Source organism: Pyrus communis, chromosome 10, assembly GCF_041283825.1.
Source record: "Pyrus communis isolate YQ-2024b chromosome 10, ASM4128382v1, whole genome shotgun sequence".
In the NCBI taxonomy this organism is placed as follows: Eukaryota; Viridiplantae; Streptophyta; class Magnoliopsida; order Rosales; family Rosaceae; genus Pyrus; species Pyrus communis.
The window spans coordinates 21,090,085-21,106,026 of NC_142574.1; the positions used below are offsets into that span (position 1 = coordinate 21,090,085).

The following is a 15,942-nucleotide window of genomic DNA, read 5'->3' on the forward strand; positions in this document are numbered from 1 at the left end:
CTTATTCTAATTCCTCCTTGTTTGTGAAGCATATTGGGACTTCTGTGGTGATTCTCTTGTTGTATGTAGATGATATAATCATCACAGGCAATGATACTGCAACTATTACAGATGTCATCTAGTCTTTAGCTCAGGAATTTGATATTAAAGATTTGGGGCCCTTACACTATTTTATAGGGATACAAATCACTCACAATGCCACTGGTTTATTTCTCTTATAGTCCAAGTATGTTACAGACTTGCTAAATAAGACTGATATGGCTCTCTCCAAATCGTGTCACACTCCATGTTTACCTTATAATAGGTTACTTAAAGATGATGGCAAACCTTTTCATAATCCAGCACTCTATAGAAGTGTGGTGGGTGCTTTGCAATATCTTACTTTTACAAGACCTGATATTGCTTTCTCAGTTCATCAGGTATGTCAGTTTATGCATTGTCCCATGGAATCCCATTTTATAGCTGTGAAGAGAATTCTCAGATATTTGAAGGGTACAATGGACTATAGTATTCAATTCAGCAAAGGAGATTTAGATTTACATGCATTCAGTGATGATGATTGGGTTGGGGATCCAAATGACAGAGGGATTACAACAGGTTTGGTGGTCTACTTAGGCTTTAATCCCATATCTTGGCCCTTCAAGAAACAAAATACAGTCTCCAAATCTTCAACTGAAGTTGAATATGAAGCTATATCCTCCACAGCTACAGAGATTGACTGGATCAAGCAACTTCTGCTATTTCTCAGAGTTGACGTGCCTTGTTTAGCTACTCTATTCTATGACAGTCTCTCTGACTTAGCATTAGCTTACAATCCAGCTATGCATCAAAGGAAGAAGCACATTGAAGTTGATATACATTTTGTTCGAGAGAAGGTTGCCAAGAAGTTACTTCAAGTGCATTTTGTTTCCTCGAATGAACAAAATAATATGTTAAATTTAGTTTAAAGATAAGTCTTGTTGGAACTGAAAAGAAAAACATTCCTCTTTTTTAACTAATGGTGAGTAGAATTTAAGAACTTTGTGTAAACTAAAAGAAGTAATACTAAGTTACCAAAAAAAAAGTATAATACTAAATTATTTAGAAAAGGGTGAAAGATTGAGGGTAGGCTTGGCCTCCTAGGCCTATGCTGGCCCTATAGTGCCTCCGCTGCTGGTCACAAAGTATCTTGACGATGAACTCCTAACGAACCAAGCTTTTCTCAGTTATCAATCTAGTAATATTACTTCTATACCAGTACGAGAACTAGGTGTTGAAAGAGACGGAGCTAGGATTTAAAAATGGACAGGGGTACATGTGCTAGATTATTTTACTTTAGTATAACAATTAGAAAATTCGATGGTGGCTTTCATGTTCTCGCTTTTTCACAGGCAGTAGCTTTCTTAATTAGGTGTTGAGTTTAAGTTGGAAAGGGGTGGGCAGTGTTTTAGAATTTGGAAAATGAAAGACACCATCGAGTTCAAAAAGAGTTTTACATCACCTCTCATCTAAATTTACCATTGTATGAAAAATGACATATTACTTAAAACATAAGATGATATTTCCATCTACACATGGACCACAAATCCTTATTTGGTCCTAAACCAAAAAAAGAAACTTCCATCGTTCATAGTCGCATACCACTTACGTTCTTACTTTTCTTCGAACTCTTCATTTAATCCAGATTAGGATGGTCAGGCCGTGTCATTCATAATAATTTCGAGGTATGTGGACTGGTGCTTTTTTTTTTTTTCAAGTTCTCATCAACGCGGAGAAACTCAGGTCGTCCAACGTTTAATACATCGGTTGCTCAATCCCATTTCAAATAGGATACGCCTCCTATGTATAATCTCTCTGTAACATCAATTTCCATAGGTTCAGTGTATATAATATTAGATATAATGGTCCATTGCTATTTTCTAAAGAGAAAACAAAAAGCAACTTTTCCATGATTTCAGAAAGACGTTTCAAATGCAAATAGCTAAACATGACAAAAACCAATGCTTATACAGAGACAGTGTGAATAAGAAAGGTCAACTAGCAAAGCCAACTCATACAACTAAGGGAGAAATCAAAGTGATTAACAATATGGGTCGTTTAACGATTTCGTTTTGAGTTTTTGGTTTATGATTTTCAATTGTCATTGAAAACGAAAATCGAAATATTGTTTAGTAATTACTTTCATTTTTATTTAAGATTTTATTTTCTTGAAAATTGAAAATTGATGGTGAATACTTTCAGTTTTCAATTTTTATTGAAAACGAAATAGTTATCAAACAACCTCTAAATAAATAAAGAATGAGCATGACTTAGGTTGATAGACGGAGAAGATCGGATACATTAATAATTACACCTCTATGTATATAAATGGGACCATCGGATTATTTGGGATTTATTGGGTTTTACGAAAGTGTTCTGTATGGGCACAACTAGTTTTTGTGTTTATAAAGATTTTATGAATCTGATGCACCTGCCTTTAATATGAGATTATTTGATTACTTTGAACGAGGATTTTCTTCGGATTTTTTTGGTGAGGATTTCAGGAATCCTTTAATTTTGTTCATTTATCGTATACCATGCGATCATTAATTATTTTAAAATTTTTATTTAAAATTGAACATAAATAGTACATAATAAAAACTGATCCCACGATTTACGATGAATGATTACGATTAAATGATTCTCTGATCCTCACAAAGAAGATCTGGAGAGGATCTCATTTGATTACTTCATGTATGTTATCAGTATATATGTTGTTTCATTATGTTATGAAGTGACAACCGTACATTCAATATCGTACCCATCGTAAGATCCAGCTATTAGGAAGTTTTTACTAGACATTTTATTACCCCACATTGATCATCCCTAAAATGATCTCTCATTTTATAAGACTTTATCCTTATTAAAAAGTAATTGAAGTGATAGACCATAAAAAAACAAATCTGAGCTCAACCTTAGAATTAAGTTTTAAAATATGATAATTAATTACTTATTAATATATATATATATATATATATATTTAATTATCAAAAAATGAGCCTCGGGCTCGGGCTGAGAGCATATGAAAAGGTCGTAAGACTCAGGTGACAACACTCCAGAGAGAAAAATAGGGACGTGAACATGATCTGTGAACTTCACTTCAACCTTCTTCCATTGTTTCTCTCCGTCAATGTCAACCTGCGGAGGATTTTTCAAATTAATATTTAATTAGTTTCCTAACTATAATCATACCATGATGGGAAAAAAGTGCTTTCTAACGTTCAAAATCAATTATAACTATTTTTGACAAAATGAATTTCAAAGCACTTAAAAATTATAATAAAAATTCCACCATACATTTCTAATAAAAGCATTTACACATGTTAGAAAGTGTCTTTTAGATAACCAGTTTCAAATAGACTTTTAATTTAATGTGACTAATTATTTTATGTAAAGACTCTCGGTCCTTATTTTAGATTTTTATTCATACGTCTTGCGTTTGAAAAAGTCTCATTTCAGCTTCCATTAATAATAATAATAATAATAAAAATAAAAAAGTTTGATAATCGAGATGTTTAAATTTCAACATCTCAAATAAAACCATATGAACAAAATTGAGTGAGAGAGAGAGTACCACGACGGAGTGGAAGCGTGGGTTGATGTGGAGGAAGACATCCTGGAGTAATGACATGATCTTTGATTCATTGATTGGAACCTCCACTACCGGGGCCAAGTACAAGGCTCTTCTTAGGCTATAACATAGGGAGAGTTTTGGTTTTTAAGCTTAAAAATATTAATCTTTTGAACTATTTTATGATTTTTTAATTGTCATATTCCACTTAGTAAGTAAAAACAAGAGCTAAATAATGTTAAATAAATTCATAACTTTAACCAATATTACAATTTAATAATAATAAATTAAAACTAAGTTTTGAAGGCTAGAAGCCTAGAAAACATAATATACCTTTCTTGCTTCAAATTATTACTTTCAGGTTTACTATTATAGTGACTTATAATATGAATGATTTTGATAATAAACACGCACAAGGTTCTGCAAATTAGTCACAAACCGTGGCAGAGCCAGAATGTTACTTGAGAATATGCCTCACATAAATGTTAAAAAAATAAAATAAATAGTTATAAGAGAGTAGAAGTTGTGAGCTAAATAAATATTTTAGCACTACATGTTTGTTTTCATGTTGAATTAACCTTCCAATATCAAGTCGATATAGAGAGTAATTAATCAAAAATTAAAGAGGATTAAGAGAAATTAAACTCCAATATCAACTCAATGAAAAATGGTAGGGATGTCACATCCTGGCCCGGGGCGGATCACTTCCCGGGCCCGCTCCACCACCATAGCACGATATTGTCCGCTTTGGGCCCACCACGCCCTCACGGTTTTGTTTTTGGGAACTCACAAGCAACTTCCCAGTGGGTCACCCATCATGGGATTGCTCTAGCCCTCTTCTCGCTTAACTTCGGAGTTCCTACGAAACCCGAAGCCAGTGAGCTCCCAAAAGGCCTCGTGCTAGGTAGAGATGGGAATATACATTTAAGGATCGCTCCCCTAGGCGATGTGGGATGTCACAAGGGAGACCATGTTTATAAACTATATTTGGAGATTACATGATGCAGCGGTTGATGATTAGATTTCTTCTTTAAAGCATTAAAGAATGACTTGTATGGAACGGAGACATCGTTACATAGGATCTCATGCAATAGTGTTAGTTTTTTTTTTTCACACTATACTGACCAAGCAAGGAGAAGGATGTATACGTCACAAATACTCTTCCACGCAACGTCCTGTACCAATAGTACAAGAACATGTGTTAGTTTTTTTTTCACATATTTTTATGTTATTAGCAGGGAACACCATGATAACAACAAACCAATGCCATATACAAATCAATCAATGCCATATATATACAAGTATCCTCTTAGGCGACGAGACCCACTAACTAATTAATATATGGGACAACCTGTTTGCTCCATGATTCAAACTCAAATATAGTTCATGTAGTAAAACCTTACGATCATTAATGTTTTTAGGCAAGTAAAATTATCAAGAAAATGACTTGGCTGCTTAAGGATTGAGGAAGGACTCCTCCACAAGACGCCTTGTAGCCAATTTATAAATCTTTATGCTTATAATCAAAATCATTTATAGTATATATCATTGTGTAAAGATAATCTTTCTAAAAATTTGAAAAAAATATGAGATTATTTGGTCATCGAACTACATAAAAACAAATGGTCAATATCATTAAAAATATCATGAACCGTCTATCTATGTACTATTGTTGAATGACTAAACGATATAATTTTAATTGATTTTTTGCATAACTGAGCTTTACAGAGTGACTTATAATATGAACAGTTCCGATAATAAACACAAAGTTCCGCAAATCAATCAAAACATTGGCGAAGTCAGAATTTTATGTGAGGATAGGCCTCACATAAATTTAAAAAAAAAATAAAAAATAAATAGATAGTATTTACAAGAGTAGAAGTTGTGAGCTAAATAAATTTTTGAGGCACTAAATGTTTTTTTTCAAGTTGATATTAACCTCTCAATAAGAAGTCAATAGAGAGAGTAATTAATCAAAAATTAAAGAGGATCAAGTAAAATTAACCTTCCAATATCAAGTCAATGAAAAATGTTAGGAAGACCATATTTTAAAGATTACATAATGTGGAGGTTGATGATTGGGTTCCTTCTTGAATGATTTAAAGGACCTGTATGGATCGGATACATTGTTACATGGGGTCCCGTGCAATGTAAGGACATGTGCTAGGTTTTTTTTTGGGTACTCCTCCATGTGGCGTTTTGTGTCAATAATACAAGAACATTTGTTAATTTTTTTCACATATTTTTGTGTTATTGGCATGGGAGGCTGTCGGAACAATGAACCAGTGCCATATACAAGTCTTCTCCTAGGCGAGGAGACCCACTAACTTATTAATATATGGGACAACTGCTTGCTCCATGATTCAAACTCAAATATAGTTCAGACCTTACGATCATCAATGTTCTTAGGCAAGCAAATTATCAAGAAAAATACTTGGCTCCTTAAAGATTGATCGAAGAACTCCTCCCTAAGACACCTCGTAGTCAATTCATAGAACTTCATATTTATGATCGAAATTGTTTATATTATGAATCACTACATAAAGATTACCACTCCAAAAAATTAGAAAAAAATATGAGATCATTTGGCCATCAAACTATATAAAGACAAATGGTTGGTATCAGTAAAAGAATTATAAACCGTCTATCTATTTACTAATGTTGAATTACTAAACGACATATTTTTAATTGATTTTTTACAAAACTGATCTTTATAAAGTGACTTATAATATGAATGATTCAAATAATAAACACGAATTTCCAGAAATCGATCACAATCACAAAATATCTTGAAGATTGACTCCTAAAGAGCCAAGCTTTTTAATTATCAGTCTAGTAATATTACCTCTATACCAGTACGAGAATGAGGTGTTGAAAGCAACGGAGCTAGGATTTAGAAATGAACAGGGGTGCATGGGCTAGATTATATATCTTACTTTAGTATACCATGCAATTAGAAAACTCGATGATGACTTTCATGATCTTACTTGTTCACAGGCAATAGCTTTCTTAATTAGGTGTTGAGTTCAAAAAGAGTTCAACACCACCTCTCATCTAAGTTCACCTCGCTATTTAAATTTACTTTGTTTAAATTTTCAAGTGTACGAAAAGACAACTTGTATCTACACATGCACCACACACTACTACAAATTTTTACATACATGACGCATTTTATGGGTCATGTTAAAAGTTTAATGACGCAAGGGTTTAGCGTCATCTTTGTGGGTGTCATTAAAGATATTTTTTATGACGTTGAAAGAGTGTCATGTATTACTTTTAAGGACGCCCAATAAGCGTCATTAAATTAAGAACTTGTGTCATCTATTACCACTTAAGACACGGAATAAGTGTCATAAACATAGGTATGAGCATCATGGTATACTAATCATGACATACGCACAGTGTCATGTATAGCTTTTAGAGACACCTAACAAGCATCATTGAATTAAAAAAGTGTGTCATCTATTTCAATTGGAGACGCGGAATATGTGTCATAAACAGAGGAATAAGCGTCATGGTACAATAAACATGACATTTGTATAGCGTCATGTACTATAGCACTCCAAGTCATTGAATATTAGCAACGACACACAAAGCGTCATGTCCTGAAATATGTATGATGACATATATAAAAAGACTTAACATAATTCATCCAAGAAGTAAGATATTAAATTAAACAGTATTGCTTCATAAATTTGTAATTCATCCAGTACCGAAGTATTACAAAAGACAATATAATGTGTAGAGTTTCCTACTAAAATAAAACTATAAGTTCACTTAATTTAAAATTTCACAAACTAGCTAATCTAGTGTTTCATCTATTGGGATGAAGTCATCAACATACTCAGCCCACTCTATTCTTAATGCATCAATTTCCTATTGAGTGTATGTAGCTTTTTCTTTGAACTGCAACAAATCACAACCGAAGAGAACATGTTACAACAAAAAACTAATTTCAATCATTAACTAATAAGGAAGTGGTCAATTAGCATCAACTAGCCCAGAAAGAACAAGGGCTCTCTACTCGTATTTTTCGCTAATGCGTTTTTTTTTTTTTTTTTTTTCACTCGATATAGAGCTAATAAAACGTCAAGCGAATACACCCGCTTCAGTGCTCTTTGTAATAGTAGTACTAACCTTGGTAATAATTGAGCAGTTCGGATCATCAATGATTTCCTTCATGTATTTCATCACATAATATCCACATTCTACAGTTCCTTCTTGCAAAGGGCACTGCATATAAAAATAAAAAAGTATAAAATGTAAGTTAGTCAGATTAATTTAAAGCAATCTCCACAACACACACACACACGCATAGTAGAAATGCAAAAATAAAAACATATAAACAAAGAACTTTAAAAGGATGTAAGATATCATGACCTTAGCAATTCAAATAATCATTTCCACATATCGTTTGGCGTAACATATCCGTTTTTGTGCTCCTAGATACAAAACACAAATAATTGTCGGCAACTTATCCATACATATAGTCTGGTCCTTAACTTTAGCCATTTAAAGATTACCTTTCTCCTAGCCATTTAGAGGATGTTCTATCACCACATATAGGGCATCCAGAGTATCCTTTCACACTGCACCCACATAAGTTTCCGTAAGCAGGAAAGTCATTGATGGTCCATAATAACACAACCTTTAACATAAAGTTCTCCTAATTGTATGCATCATAAGTTTCAACACCAACCTCCCATAGAGTTTTTAAGTCATCAATAAATGGTGCCATATAAACGTCGATATCATTACCTGGTTACTTAGGGCCAGATATCAACAGTATTAACATCATAAATTTCCGCTTCATGCATAACCATGGTGGAAGGTTGTAAGTGACCATAATCACTGGCCAACAACTATATCTACTGCTTAAAGCGCTATGGGGATTAATCCCATCTGTTGAAATTGCTAGTCGGAGATTTCTTGGGTCACCACCAAATTCTGGCCACATGTCGTCAACAAGCTTCCATGAGGGAGAGTCAGCCAGATGACGCAACTTACCATCAACTTCTCTATCTTGAGCATGCCATATCAAATTCTTTGCTGTCTTTGCTATCTTGGGCATTGGACAAGCTCAACCAATCTCCACCAATCATATTAATTACTTGTATATATATGCATGGGGGCGGGGGTTTCTTTATTCTATATAAACAACGTTAGACACACACACAAACACACACACACACACATGCGCGCACATATATATGTATATAAAATACATATACATATACCTAGCTTCAATCTAAATAAAAATAAAAAATAAAAACAATGATCATGGCTCAACTACAATTTGTTCAGAAACTACTTTAGCAAATGACAAGGCTAAACTAAAGTCTATCCAGCCACATAGCTCAGACTAATCAATACAACTTCACAAAACAGATTAATATAGAAATTATTTTCTAGAAAACCCATAATCATTCCAACAAACTTACCTTACACAATTAGGTTTTGAGTGAAATTTGGGGAAAACAATCAATCTGGTTGATGAAGACTGTGGGCGTCCCAGAGAGACAGAGAGAGCGAGAGAGAAAGAGAGGGAGAGAAAGAATGACAATGAGTCTTCCTAAATCCAAGCGACCTGTTGTTCTTCTAGAAAAATCCAGAAACCCTACATTCCCAAATTGAAATTAAAACCAGAACAAAACAGAAATCACACCAGAAACAAAGGCGAGAAACTAAGAAATCAAAAGCGGAGCAAAGAAATTACCAGAAGTGGAGGACACGACGGGAGGAGGGCGAGGAGGAGCGGAGGGAATCGGGGTTGGACTGCGAAGCGAGAGAGAAAGAGAGGGAGAGACAGAAAGAGAGGAGAAGGAGAGCTTTGATCTTTCATTCTCTATCTGGGAGTTGGCTGAGGGTGACACACCCCGATCGAGATCAGGGCATGCTGGCCGTCACGTGGAAGTGACGTAACCATGTGCACAGTGCGGAAGCTAATAAAATAATAATGGAAATAGTAATATTAATAAATAAAAACTGGTTTACATAAAGTAATAACAAGTGCGAGCATAAGTGTGACGTTAAGTTCAGAGCATAAAGCCTAAAGCAGTCCAAAAGAAAATGACGCAACAAAGTACACCCGAAGGTGGTCCTACGCTGGTGATCGTCTGTCAGAAATGCCGGAAAAGTCCTCTGGGAAACCACCAACCTGCTAATCAACTAGAACCTGGAGGGGCGCAAAACAAAAGCGTGAGTGGGCAAAAACAAAGCTTTTCGAAAACCATTTAGTAAATACGTTCTAACCCCTCGCCATAAAACATGTATACTTCCCAGAAAATAGATATATATATATATATATATATATACATATACTAATCATGCTCAAGAATATGCCATGCCAACCTCAAAATAAAATGCAAGTGCTCAGGTATAATCATATCGCTAACATATAATCTGGCAGCCGGAGTCACCTAACGTGACCTGTACGGCTGAATCTAGAGCTCAAATCTCAATCTCACTAACTAGACCTGCACACGAGTCGGAACCACCTAAAGTGGTCTGTACGACAGGCATGGGTGTAACATATATATACGCTCAAGTGCTACGATCACGTGAAGGCTGGGCGAATAATCGCGGGTCACCTACGAGTCGGAACCACCTAAAGTGGTCTGTACGACAAGACTGTGCACCTAACTTGGATCCAAGCTGAGCGTGTGGTGCGGGAGGTGAACATCACGTGAAAGACTGTGCCCTACTCTGGGCGGGAGCACTAACACCGGGGGTGCAGGTTATGAGCTCTCTAAGCATCTCGAATCACTACTGAATGTAAACATGAATAACACCTACCTGGCACTTACCTGTGCGTCCGCAGCACCAATACATACACATATATAAATGCAACTAACCATGCATAACAAATGGCAATATAATATATGGCATATAACTAATAACGTTTAAATCAATTTCTGGGAAAAATATAAGTATATAGGTATATACGGAAAACCAAAAGCCCACTCACTGGTAAGTGGAAGGGTCGTAACCCCCCTGCCTCGAGTGACCACGCTCGTCCTCGGGATAAGTATCACCTATATGCGAAACAACTACAAAAACGTTAATTTTAAAGCACATAACCAACCTTTAGAAATAACTTCTCATACAATGCTCAAATGGGGTGTATGAATACACCAACATGATCTACTCGACCTCAGGAACATCCCCATATTTTTAAAAGAATTTTTCACCGTCGCACGCGCCCCCACGCGCCGGCCACGCGCAGGCACGTGCCTGGTACGCTGACGGCGTCAGTTGACGCCGTTAGGAATATTCCGTTATCCCTAACAGATTTCGTCAACGGCGTCAGGAATATTCCGTCAGATTTGACGGAATATTCCGTCGTCTTCTCCGGCGAGCCTCCGGTGCCGGAAAATCAGGAAATCTTTAAACCTTTGTAACTTCTTCGTTTTTCACCCAAATTTCACAAAATTGGTACCAAAATGAAGCTTACAACGAGAGGAACACAATCATACTACTTTCAAGTGCTAAAATCCACAAAATCTCACCTGAAAAATCACCCCAACTCCGGCCAACCTCGAAACTCGTGATCCGGACGTCCAAAACCTTCAAACGAACCACCCCGAGCCTCCTAGGGACCTCACCAAGCTTCTTACAAGCTTGAAATTCCCAAAATCGTGAGAAATCACGTGTGGATGAACAGTACCCAAAATCGGGCATCGTGAGTTCGACGTGAAAACGAAGGTATTCTTACCTGAAATGGGTATGGTTGGACTCCTACAAGCCTCACGAGCCTGAATATGTGCTTGGTTTCTTCGATCTGTGGAGGTTTGATGGGTGTGTGGGTGTGTCCGTACGTTTCAAGGAGAATGGGAAAGGAATGGGAACTCGGGGCAGGTGCAGGGAAAGGGAGAAAAGAGTGTGGAGTGTGGGAGTGTGTGTGTGGCCCAAAACATGCCAACAAAACCCAAGACATAACACAAAACGTAAAGAAATCGAACTAGGGGCAAAACCGTCTTTTCACGCGTACGTTTTTTAAAATTTCCGGACGGGCTGTCACAGAGGGGGGGTTGGGTAGTGGAGTGAATGAGTCGTGAGGATTTAGGAAGTTGTGAGAAAGTTGCGGGATCTTCGCTCTTCTTTTTTATAAATCCTTCCCGTTGATTTTTTTTAAGTTGCGTCATCCATTTATTTTAATAACGTTTTTAATAAAAAAAATGTCATTAAAAATTTTAATAAGTGTCATGAAAGCTCTATTTTGTAGTAGTGACAAACCCTTATTTTTGCTCGCTAAAGAAAACTTCTATCGTTCATCTTCCCATACTACTTTAAGTTCATACTTTTCTTTGAATTCTTCATTTAATCCAGATTAGGATGGTTAGGCTGTGTCTTTCATAATAATTTCAAAATATTTGGTCTTGTGCTTTTATTCTAAGTCCACGTCCAGGTTGTTAAACTCAGGTTATGTGCTTTTTTTCTAAGTCCACGTCCACGCTGATAAACTCAGGTCGTCCAACGAATGTCTGTTGCCTCTTCCTTGTCTAAAACACATCTGCAGACTGCTGCTCAATCCCATTTCAAATAGGATACGCCTCCAATGATATGTAATTCTTGTAGAACTCTATATCACTACAAGAAAACATGGATTAGGTGACGAAATTTTTTGTGGCGCGCAAAAATTTATCATATTTGGGTAAAATAAGTGACGTTTTTTTAGAAACGGTCACATAATAATTTTCACTAGACACCAAAACACTTTGCGTCACATAAACTTTTGAATTTGCCACAAACTATTGGGTGGGAAATTTTACCGCCGAATGAAATGTTAATATGTGACGAAACTTTAAAATTCATCACATAACAAAAAAGAAGGCCACGTTGTGCCATTCGTCACATATAGTATTAAAATAAAATATAAAAATATACCGAAGAAATAATATCAAAACCCCAGAGTGTAAAACCCATTTCACTCAGTTCTCTGTTCTCACCCATTCCAGCCGTCTTCAGCTCCTCTTTGCTTACTCTCTCACCCCAACTCCGACGACCAACCATTGGTGGTTGCCAGCGACGGCGACAACCACTTTCCTTCGTCTTCCTTTCTCAGCCACTCTCTCATATCATCTGTTGCTCGTTCTCTAACTCTCTTCTCTCTGTGACATAATAGGACGCAAATTGGGGAAAGAGAGATTCGGTTTTCTATCAAGTTCTTCAGTCAACAACAAGGTACTTATTTGTTTCCCTACATTTCTTTAATTGTCTTTTGGATTTTATTCTTCAATCCATTATTTGGTTGCCAAGCTTAGACACCCAGTTATCAATTTCCTTTCTCTTTCAAAAATCAATGAATAATGGGTGAAACTGTACAGTTTTAACCAGATCCACAAAATGTGAAGCTTTAATTTTAATTTGCTACTATTTCATTGCCTTCAATTTTTGTCACTGCTAGTGGCAACCAAAAAAAACAATGAGCAGATGGACATGGGAAGTACAAAACTTTCTGGATGAATGTTAATAGCGTATGATCACCTTCATATTTTCAACCCAATCTGATAAGATTGATGTTTCTTTTCAAATTTTTTCTATCATTTTTTTTCTAAATTTGGTTTTGAATTTGCAGGTACTTGCCTCCAGCGGCCCTCTACCTGCACATCCGCACTCTGCAGCCTCTAATTTGGGTAAATTTTGGTTTTGATTTTTCTAGATCTATATGTATTTGTGCCTGGCTATTTAATTCTATGATTGAGGATTTTTAACTAGATTTATTATTATTGTTGACTCTAAAAATTACAAAACCTACGTGGCGCGCAGGCCGAGTAACTAATAAGCTAATTATGTCATTCGGTTGAATGCGGGGCGTGCCAACTCGTCGGCCGAGCTCGGCCGAGGAGTAAAATTCGTTGATGTCGCGTTGAGCGCGTCGTTGACTTCTCTATCTTGCGATTACGACCGAGGAAGGAACACTCTCGGTCTCTGGGTTCTATAGCCTGAAGACAAGGCTACTAATTTTGCGGAGTTCACAAATCGTCGGAGCCCGATTCGGTCACTGTGATTATATTCGTAAGAGTATAAGCACGTCGAATCGAGACCAAACTATATGGGCACAGGTACTCAAATGTGATGTATGTCTTGATGGTAAATGTAGTTCGGCCGTCGGAATGCCGAACCCTGAAACTTACTTGCGAGTATCCAATCATAAAATCACTCGGCGTCCAGTACGCCGAGTAACGCAATTCGTAACACCTGACTACGCCAAGGAGACTAGCAAGGTGACATCTACCAACAAGGGTTCGAAAAACCCTTCTCGGTCGAGACTTCGATAGGTAACCGGTCGACCTCGACGCAGTGCTGTTTATCCAAACTGAAGGTGCTTCTCGGTGGGCTGATTCTGCGGCAGCAGTGCTGTTTATCCAAACTGAAGGTGCTCGCCGAGTGCCTCCACAGTGCTGTTTATCCAAACTGAAGGTGTATCGGTAGGAAAAGAAAAAGAAAAAATCTTAAGGTATTTGAGAGGTTTTGCGCAGGGCAATTGTATGCTGAATTGAAGGGGCCTCTATTTGTTGCATGATTTCTTGTATTTATAGCACCTCATTCTTTGAAACCGAATTGCATCCTTATCTGTATTAGGAGTCCTTGTCCCGTTTCAACTCTACCTCGAACAAACCTACTCTCACCAGGACTTTGAATTTTCCCCTTTTTCGAGGCTTTATTCTCTGCCGGCCTGGAATCCTGGTCGCACCAGGACTTCCTCGACCCTTTCTGTTTATCTGGGCTACTTCTTAGGATAGGATTCGACCGATCCTGCCAACTGGCCCGGGATTTATCACGGTCCATAGCATTTGACAGCCTTGGGCCGAGCACAACCTGCTACTCGGCCCAACAATATTATTTTGGGCCCAAACAATTATATATGGAGGATTTTTAATCAATTTTTCTATTTACTTTTTATTTTTCCGTATTTTTCTTTTTACTGTGAATTGTAGGATGAAATTATTTTTCTGGAATGCTTCTATTTTTCTTGTAGGATGAAATTATTTTGTAGAATGCTTATGTTTTTCATGCAGGATGAAAACAAACATAATTGTTTAAGTTGTTAGAGTTATCATTTATGTTTTCTGGAGAGTGATTTTATTATGTGAGGTTCTATTGGAACCCAGAGCAGTAAGTGCTCTGTGTAGTGTTAACTTAAGAACATCTGACAAAATTAGAAATTTAAAACATAATCGATTGTTGATTAAGATTAGGACTATTGTGGAATTATCAGCTATTAGGATATAAATGCTCTCAACTGTAATGTTTATCTTTATGTTGTTCTACCTTGTCATACTACACATCATGGATGCTTATCTCCTCATGTAGCTTGTGTAATACTTGTATCACTTATACGAGAGTCAAGAATTGATCGGTATCTACTAATGATGGAACTTGTGCTTTATATTTGGTTTTCTTTTAGATCACTATTTAATCCATATGTATATGGATTGCCAGTGCCAATGGAGACAAAGTTGTGTTAGTTGGAATTTGAAAAGCCAGAATCAGCTAATCACAAAAGCATATTCGTGTGTATGCTCTATCTGTCTATCGTCAACTATGTCTACTGGTATATATATGGCAAGATACTTAACCAAAAGTGACTCAAAGCGTCTCAATGAGAGTAGGTAGCCAAAAACAACTAGCCAAGATGGCTAGATCAAAGTAGATAGCCAAAAAACAGCTAGCCAAAATGGTACTCAAGCTTCATATCTTGGTCTGCAAAAAAATGTTGTTAGCCCCGTCACCATCTATTACCAAAAGAAATTTTTTATTGTGATTGGAATACGAGTGTTACATCACGTGTTTTTATATAAGTGATAAAAAAATTTAATAATACACATATCTCACAATTTGTATAGTTACATATGGTGTATCATCTCATGTTCCGATTATACTGAAAAGTCTCTCTATTACCTAAAACACGCATGACAAAGTTACAGCTTTGACGTGACAGAATATTATATTTGGAGGGACCACATAAGTATAACGGGGTTGAACTGGTAGTTGCTTTTCTTTCATATATAATATGTATGTGTTCTTATTTTGTCCAGTCCTTTTTGTCCCGTATATACATATATATATTTGTGCATAATTGTTCATGTGTCATAAATTTGGCCGTTAAGGTAGATTTTTTAATTATCAATTTTGACATGCTGTGAAAAAGAAAGATAACAATATATACGGTGAAATGTGACATTTGAGAATAATTCATAGGCAAAGGGTCCATCGGAAAAGATGACCATATAACCTAACACTTATCCTACAATACTAGTTGTATATGGTTCAATTTTAGTAGGTTGAGTTTGACTTGTCCTAATTTAATTCAACTCGCTATTCGATACCTAACCTCAAATCTAAATTAC

General features: G+C 36.4%; 1 long non-coding RNA gene across 1 annotated transcript; it reads right to left on the reverse strand.

The window, feature by feature from the left end:
• Window positions 1-7,325: 7,325 nt before the first annotated feature.
• LOC148693700 (uncharacterized) lies at window positions 7,326-9,201 on the reverse strand. Its single transcript, XR_015952229.1, has 3 exons — window positions 9,031-9,201; window positions 7,727-7,822; window positions 7,326-7,495 (listed from the first exon to the last, which is right to left on the reverse strand). It is a non-coding gene; the product is annotated as an uncharacterized LOC148693700 (long non-coding RNA).
• Between the last annotated feature and the right edge of the window lie 6,741 nt (window positions 9,202-15,942).